At 49.5% G+C, this 9253-nt stretch overlaps 1 pseudogene; it reads right to left on the bottom strand.

Annotated features, from left to right (window-relative positions):
• Positions 1-2927: 2927 nt before the first annotated feature.
• On the bottom strand, positions 2928-7834 carry LOC147959694 (uncharacterized; annotated as a pseudogene).
• Between the last annotated feature and the right edge of the window lie 1419 nt (positions 7835-9253).

Raw genomic sequence — 9253 nt, 5'->3', positions numbered from 1 at the left:
GCAGAGGTGCCGGCCGGCGTACACCCGGGTGCATTAAGCTCCCGTGCCAGCGTCAGAAACACCAATGGCCCCGCCATCGCGTTCTGCGAGTTGCTGGCCGTGAAGCTAGGAATTGGGGGCGTCCCCTGTTGGCCGCCTGCAATCCACGCACTAATCCCCTGGATCAAGGTAGGAACAATGGCGGTGATCGTCCTTCCGAGTTATTGTTCCACTTGCTCTTGGACAATCTCCGGAATCCGCGCCACCTATGCCCTGAGTTCTTGAACCTCGCGCGCCTGGCTTTCCGAGCTGGTCTTTTTCTCCTTTCGCCCACTAGTGTTATAGTATGACGACCATTTTGTCGACAAGCCTTTGCCGGCCACATGACCAGCTGACGTCGGCTTACTGAGCTTATCCTTGTTCTTCATTACATTCAACGCCCTATTTAGAGTGGTGTCCCAAGGGTTTCTCTTAGTCGACCCCGCGCTACTGCTTTCAGTCGCCTGCGGAAGGAATGTGAACAATTTAGAAATTTGGCTTCATTAATTAGAATGCAACCATATGGAGCTAATTACACGGGGGTGTATTCCTTACCAGAACAAGCTCAAGCGCCATGGTCTTCGAATCCGTGGTAAGCTCCTTTGTTTTCGGGTCCTTCTTGTACCGGGCCCTGACAAAGTTCCTAGTCAGCTTGTCACCGTATTTATCGAACAGGGGCGGTAGGCCTTGCTCGGCACGGTCCGCCTCCTCCTTGTCCCATGTAGGCTCCGCCACTCTGTAACCGCCGGGACCGAGTGTGTGTTCCCCTAAGTTCAGCTCCCGCATTTCTTTCCCCCACTTACTTGATTCGGAGTTTGCGGTGCTCAAGCAATTGATCTTGAAGTCGTTGTAGTCATCTTCGGTGATCGAAGGATTTTTCTCCTTGATCTTCTCATAACTCTCACCTTTCTCGATCATTCTCTTCACATTGGTTTTCCAAGTAGACAGGGCCTTGCTCATCTTCGTGAGGGCAGCATTGTTCACTTTATTCCCATTGAGGCTTGTGTTTTCAGATTCAGCGGGGAACTTGTATTGTTCGTGCAGCTTCGTGAAGAGGAGGTTGCGCAAATTCCTCAGTCAGGATGCCTCAGGTTCTCGGTGTTGATCGAGATGGTGCTCCGGAGAATGCACCCGAGCTGAAGCGAGTACCCCTTGACTATTCGTTCGGGCGCCGTTGGATTCCCATCGGAGTCCACTTCAGTAACTTCCTCCTTGAGGGTGCGGAGCACGGTCGGGCGCCGGTCCTTCCGTTGCCTCTTCGGTTGGCTGCCATCTGTGCGTGCGCCACCATCATCAGTGGTGGCATCCTCGGCGGCACCATCAGTGGTGGCATCAGTGGGGTCATCTTTGGCGGTACCATCAGTGGTCTCAAGATCGGTGGGGAAGGCGGCGTGCTCATACAAGTGAGGTTGTTCCTCCATCTCCTGGGACAGCTCCCAGAATGCCTTGATGCCCGAACCCCCGGCCTCATCGTTGTTGGCCATGTTTCTCTCTAAATAGGAACAAAGTTTGGTCAAAAAGTTGGTTATTGTCAAGGAACAAGATCATGGTCTCATCATTTAGGGTTTGTCGACACCGAGGCATCCTAAAAGCTAAGCTTTTATCATTCAGGGTTTTTCGACGCCGAGGCACCCTAAAAGCCTAAGCTTTCATCATTTCGGTTTTTATCGACACCGAGGCACCCTAAAAGCCATGCATTAGTCACAAGTACGCCGGGGCACTTGATCCTACTTAATTAACTACTAAGATACCCCGGTCCATGCATTAGTCACAAGTACCCCATATGTCCTATTTTTAGCAAAGTCATGCTAAAATTCATGGAAAATTTCAGCATGACCTTTGCTGAAAATAGGACATATGGAGTACCCGAATTTGCCGGAACGGAAGTTAATCGACATTCCAGCAAACTCAAGGGCCTCTCGGGTGGACAAGGCAAAAAAGGCCTCCATCACAACATGGAAAATACATTGGCATGTGAAGAGGTGAAACAATATATGCATCTCCAAGCAGTATCATTCAACATTTTGGACAAACCACTACAAGCAATACTGGACCATTTCTCCCCCAATACATCATAGCAACATTATTTGGGTACCTATATGGTATTAACATGCCATTCTCTGTCAACAGAAGTAGCACAAAATCATTCAAGTACCAGTGTTTAACTAAAACTTGGTGTGAATAAGATCCTCTGTCAGTACTTCATACCAACAATCAAAACCCCAAAACCTGACCCCAACTAGTCACCATAGGGTCAAATACTGTCCACAAAACCATAACAGAAATAGCACAAAATTATTCAAGTATCATTGTTTAACTAAAACTTGGTGTAGATAAGGTAATAAAAGCAAATTATCCTAGCCAATATGGGTTTTCAGGAAATATTTGGACGTCGCACTTCTGATCGACTCCTTTCAGCCTCAAAGTTTATGTTTGTCCTGGTGATATTATGCTTTTGGCAACCACTAGAAATGTAAAAGATTTTTTGTGAACTTGGGAAGAAAAGAACCAACTTTCATCAAAGAAATAAAAATAAGATCATGAGCAGAATAGTTGTTAGGGTACTGTCATTTATAGGACCATTTAACATTGGCTAGGCATTTCTTGGCTGCAACAATCACTGAGTTTGAAATAGGTAGAATAGAATGTATTTTTCTCACTTGGGAAAGTAATCAGTTACAGCAACTTCAATATTTTGTGTCTCTGAATATTTGCATAAATTCCTACCATCATCCATGAGCAGAACCACATAGCAGTTCACAGAGCAGAACATGAGGCAGTTAGCTACTGACAGAGCTTTTTGGCCAACACTCATAACACTGATCAAAATTTCTCTAACTCAGACTACTTTACACTGATCAACTGTTCTAATGGAGGAGAGGAGGAACAGCTGAGGTGGCTACTCACATCTACTTCTGGTGGGTGCTGAGGTAGGACTTCTCGCAGTACTCGGAGGCGGAGTAGAGCTGCGGCCGCAGGTTCTTGAGCTCTTGCATCAAGCATGGCCACAACGCTCAGTTTATCTACCATAGACAGTTTAGCAGAAACAGAAGCAACACACACATGTCTATGAAGTATCTGAATTTTGCAACTTTATTGTGTCTGAAATAGCTTTACTCGATGGTGTACATGCAGATCTCAGTTTCAAACTGGAATAATTTACAAGCAGGTCTAGAGCACTGTCAAAATTCAGAATGGTGACTGAATTTAACTGACAAACACATATGACTGTGCCATTCTAAGATTAAAAGGAAGACACGAAGAACTTAATTAGATAAAGCAGTGTCAGCTTTCCTAAGACAAGTATCAGCAAAGCATACACAAAAAGTATCCAAAGCAATAAGCACCAAAACATTACTACACACAAAATATCCAGTCTACTCACTGAAACCTTTGAATCTCAAACTGTCCCAACTTGACAAGTCAAGGGAAACTCAGCATTCACAAATTAGTTCAATTAAAGGCATTAATGCCGGTGAAACTATGTACTGGTTCAAGGACCAAAGAACACACATGGTGTGGTGCCGTTGGTCGTAATGAACACCACCTATAATGTCAGAGCCTAATCTCCCCAACCACATTGGTTGCAAAGGGCCAAGGCACCACCAAGAGGCACCGACCTGAGGATCGGGAACTAAATTACCTCGCTGAAATCACTTCGAGACCACCCAAGAAGAAACGGAGAACTAATAAGAACCTAATGTGCTTTCCCCAACTAATAAAACCGATCAAGAAGCAGCAGCAGCGGCACGACGGGGCGGCGGCGTCGAGCTCCTGCTCCTAACCCTAGGTCGCCGCCCCGTGGGGGCATGGGGATGAGCGGGGGAGAGAGGGAGGGAGGGACATAGACTAACCATCGTCGATGAGCAGCAGCCATGCGGGGAGGCTCGCGCCGCCGTCGAGGAGCACGTCCGACGAGGCTAGCCGCCGTCCGTCCGTCCGTCGAGGAGCCCGTCCGTCAAGGAGCGCGGGGAGGCTCGCGCCGCTGTCCGTTCGAGGAGGTCGCGGGCTCGACGGGGAGGAAGGGGAGAGGGAGGCGGCGGGGGCGCGTGGGCGGCTGCGGCGCAGTGGGTCGGGGCAGCGGCGGCGGCGGCGCGATGGAGGGAGGGACGAGGGAAGGAGCGGTGCGGTGGATCGAGGGAGAGGGAACTGGCGAGGGGGAGAGGGAAGGGGGGACCATAACAATATAGCAATGGCACAATACTAATGGCGCACCACCCCTCGGTGCGCCATAAGTACATCCATACTAATGGCGCACCTCACCGTGGTGCGCCATTAGTATTTTTTTTATTTCTGCTCGAGCCAACAGGTTATCTTCCACCTGACCTGATCCACACCAAGTTCCCTCTACTAGCTCGACTGGTCAGCAGCCAGTTCTCACACCAGGAGGTCCTGGGTTCAATTCCCAGGCTCCACAATTTTTTTATGCATTTAAAATGCTGTTTGATACATATTTGTGTTTAAATATGTTCAAACTTGTTTAAATCATAACAGTAATATTTTTTGATAAGACAGTAATAATTTTTTTAAAAATATCATCAAACAGTAATGCCGGTGGAGCGGGGGAGGGTGCGCGGGGTGCGGGGGGTCGGCGGCGGCGGTTGAGTAGGGGAGGGGTGCGGGGGGTCGGCGGCAGTGGTTGAGTAGGGGAATCGAGGGTGCGGGGGGTCGGCGGCGGCGGCCGGTGGACCGGGGGGTGCTCGGCGGCGAGGGGGACCGGATCTGGCGAGGTGGGATAGCGATCGAGATGGAGGGGGATCGAGATCGAGTGTCCATGAAATTTAAAAATATTCATGATAGTTCAAAAAGTGCCCATGAAATACAATCGAGAAATGAAGGCTACGATTTAAATACAATCGATCTTAGCTTGCTTTCTGTTCAAAATCTTCTTGCCCTTCTTTTTCGCAAATGGAGTTCTTCTGTGGAACGGACGTCCTTTAGGTAGGGTGGTCCTGCTTCTTCTTGTGGTGTATGCTGCTACTTCATCATCGTCGTCATGTTCGATCCTCGGGTCGCCGTACTTGTCGAAGTCTTGCTCATTGGCTACTCCATCCATTCCAATGATCTTCCTTTTGCCTCTCCTCACGACAACACGACTGGGCTTTGACGGGTCGGTAATGAAGAAGCATTGGTCCACTTGGGAAGCCAGTACCCATGGCTCATTTTTCGTGGTGACGTTTGCACCCGCGGTCTTGGATTTGGCTTCGGGTATAACCATGGTGGTGAAATACCGGTCTTCTTGTAGGACGCTCTTGGCCCATCTGACACGGAACATCGAGACCTTCTCTCCAGCGTAGCTCAGCTCCCAGATCTCCTCGATCCTTCCGTAGTATCTGTCCTTGTAGTTACCGGTGTAGGATTCCATCGTTACCCCGGAGTTCTGATAACCATCGCTCTTCTTGTCCTTGGCCTCGGTGTAGAATGTGTAGCCGTTGATATCGTACGCCTCATAGGTCATCAGGTTGTGCTCGGCGCCCTGTGACAAGGCGAATATGAGTTGTTCTTCCGCGGAAGAATCCTCATGTAAAGGGTACGACAGAAGCTTCTGCTTGAACCAATGCATGAAACATGAGTTGTGCTCTTTGAGTATATCTCCGTCCGTCCTCTGTTGGCCTCGGTCATTGTACTTCTTCTTAATAAAGGTTTTGTGCTCCACCACCCAAGGATTGATCACGTCTATGTGTTGTAGCGCGACTAGGTTTGCTCTTTCAAAGTCGGCGAGTCGACCCTCGAAGTCGACATGCATTTCGCGGCGACCCTCACGGTGACCCCATCCAGCGAGCCTGCCGAGGTGCCTGTTGACGGGCAGACCAACGGGGTTCTCGATGCCTAAATAATTCGTGCAGTAGGAGATGCACTCTTCGATCAGAAAGCCCCTGGCTATGCTTCCCTCTGGACGTGACATGTTGCGAACGTATCCTTTGATGACACCATTCATCCTTTCGAACGGCATCATGCTGTGCAGGAACGTCGGCCCGAGTTGGATGATACCGTCCACGATATGGACCAGCAGATGCACCATAACGTCGAAGAATGCGGGCGGGAAGTACATCTCAAGCTCGCATAGTATCACCACGATCTCTTCCTGTAGCCTTCTGAGTTGCCTCACGCCAACAGACTTCCGAGAGATGAGGTCAAAAAAGTTGCATAGGCCAAATAGGGTTTCACGGACGTGCGCGTCCATGATCCCACGGATTTCAACTGGAAGTATCTGCGTCATCAGCACGTGACAGTCGTGAGACTTCATCCCGCTGAACTTCAGCTTCGCTGGGTCTAGGTATCTGCTTATCTTCCCCGCGTAATCGTAAGGAAGTTTTACTCCTATGAGGCATGTGAAAAACTGCTCGATCTCCTCCTGACTTAGAGTGAAGCACGCGGGAGGGTAGTCATTTCCGGTCTTCTTGGGCTTTTTGCCTTTGCGACGAATTTCCGTGTCCTGCTTTGCCTCATCATCATCATCATCATATATAGCGTGAAGCTCCTGCCTGATGCCCATTGATTTCAAGTCTACCCTTGCTTTCGGCCCATCTTTGGTCCTCTCTGGCATGTTGAGCAGGGTACCAAGCAGACTCTCACACACGTTCTTCGTGATATGCATGACATCAAGGCTGTGAGGCACACGGTGGATCTTCCAGTACGGCAAGTCCCAGAAAACAGACCTCGTTTTCCATACCTTCAGCAGCGGCTCTGGCGCCTTTCGCTTCTTTCCCGGCTCTGGCGCCTTTTGCTTCTTTCCCGGCAGTGGGCAGTCTTTCCAATTTTTCAACAGCTCGTCTATTTCCTCACCGCTCCTCGTACGCAGGCGTCCTCAGGGTTCGGTTTCACCACCGAACAGATCCTTGCATTTTCTCCACGGGTCATCGTCGCGAAGCCACCTTCGATGTCCCATGAACACGGTTTTCGAAGACCTGGGATCTCTATCTAGTTGGCGATATGTTGTGCCATCCATGAACCTGACGCATCCAGAAAATCCGTGGACCACCTGCCCCGCGACATATCCGTAACCGAGATAGTCGTGCACCATCGTGAGCAGCGCGGCTCTCATAGGGAAATATTCTTTCTCTGCGGCGTCCCACGTATTGGCTGGCGTTTTCCACAGCGTGTCAAGCTCCTCTTTTAGCAGCCCCAGACACAGATTGATGTCGTTCCCTGGTTGTTTCGGCCCTTCAGTTAGCATACTCATGTGAATGTACTTCCTCTTCATGCACAACCAGGGGGGAAGGTTGTACATCCACACAAACACAGGCCAGGTGCTATGTGTGCTTCTCTGGCTGCCAAACGGATTGACTCCATCGGTGCTCGCGCCCAGCACGATGTTCCTTGGATCGTTCCCAAATTCTGGGTCTTCGAAGTTCAACGCTTGCCACTGGCTCGCATCCTTAGGGTGACTCAGCATCTTGTCTTTTTTATCTATCTCCGGATCATTTGCGTCATGTTCTCGCTTCTTCTCCTCCCTATCCGCGTGCCAACGCAGGAGCTTTGCTACCTTAGGGTCCGCGAAATACCGCTGCAGACGAGGAGTTATCGGAAAGTACCACACCACTTTTCGAGGAGCTTTCTTCCTCTTCTTGTATCGAGTGACGCCGCACACCGGACATATGGTAGACTCCGCGTGCTCGTCCCGATAAATGATGCAATTGTTCATGCACACATGGTATTTCACGTGCGGTAAATCCAGAGGACACACGATTTTCTTCGCCTCCTCCAAACTGGTCGGGCACTTGTTCCCCTTGGGAAGACATTCGTGCCAGAATGACATGTTCTCGTCGAAGCATGCGTCGGTCATTTTGTGTTTTACCTTCATCTCCAGAGCCATGAGCGTTACTTTCAGGCGGGTATCCTCGGGCCTGCATCCTTCAGACAATGGAGTAACCGCGTCTAACTCAAGTTGATCCATCTTGGCTTTCTCTCGGGCGGCAGCTCTTGCGTTATCCGTCTGCTTGAGAAGCAGCTCTTGAATATGAGGGTCCTGCACCCAGCCCATCAACGGTCCAGCGTCGTCTGCTCTGCCGGCATCATCATCTTCATGATCATGCCCGTCGTCTGCTCCGGCATCGTCCTCATCATCATGTCCCACATCTTCTACATGATGACTGTGTACAGCATCACCGTCGTGATCATCTCCTGGGGATTCTTCGTCTTCTCGCCCGCCCGAGCCGCGGTGGTTGTCTTGCTGCCCTTCCTCATTTCTTGCCCGGCCCCCATGGACGACTTCGTAGTCATCTTCATCACCTTGCCACCGATAGCCATCCATGAAACCACGCAAGAGCAGGTGGTCCCGCACCTGCCCGGATTCCGGGTCCGCAATAAGGCTCTTCAGCTTGCATCTTCGACACGGACATCTTATCTCCGTCTCATTCTTTTGAAGCATCTCGGCCTTCGCGGACCTCAAAAACCTATTCATGATGCCTTCGGTCATCGTGCGGACCATGGTCGCCTGCGGGGTAGAGCAAAACGATATTTTAGAACCAAGAAAAAATTTGGCATGACTTTCCCTGAAAATAGGACCAAAAAGAATGCTTAATGCCAAAATTCTCGCCGAAACGGAAATGAATCAACATTCCGGCAAAATATTGGCAACTATCGCATTTCAAATACCGGTACACCTCCAAACACAAACACATATGCAACACCACAAACATATGCAACACCACGAACATACATAGATCTAGCTAGGCCATAAAAAGTGCATGTGCACATTGTTGTAGGGAGAACAACATAAATATAGCTTCCCCCCTTACTTACCTATCAAAACAAGGTAATTTAACCACTTAAATTGAATGAATCTATGGTGGAAATGAGGTGAAAAACAGGAGGCACCCGAGACAAGGAGGAGGTGGAGAGAATGAAGTGGGGCGAAAGTGAGTGTGGGTAGGAGAGGCTGTCCAAAATATCTAGTTGCTGCCCACTTACTAATGGCGCACTAACTCTAAATGCGCCATTAGTAATCCAGGTTACTAATGGCGCACCTTCTGGTGGTGCGCCATTAGTAGTTTTGCAAAAAAAAAAACATACTAATGGCGCACTGTTCCATAGTGCGCCATTGCTAGTTTAAACTAGTAATGGCGCACGGTCGAACAGTGCGCCATTAGTAGTTTTGCAAAAAAAGGAATAAAAAATATAATAAAAAACAACATTAGTGGCGCACTTTCCGACAGGTGAGCCATTACTAGTTACAACTAGTAATGGCGCACTGTGTCTGGATGCGCCATTAGTATGTTTGGACAGGCGCACT

This window comes from Triticum urartu, chromosome 7A (assembly GCF_056163025.1).
Source record: "Triticum urartu cultivar PI428250 chromosome 7A, HENAU_Tu73, whole genome shotgun sequence".
NCBI classification, from domain to species: domain Eukaryota; kingdom Viridiplantae; phylum Streptophyta; class Magnoliopsida; order Poales; family Poaceae; genus Triticum; species Triticum urartu.
This window is presented reverse-complemented; position numbering and strand designations above follow the sequence as displayed.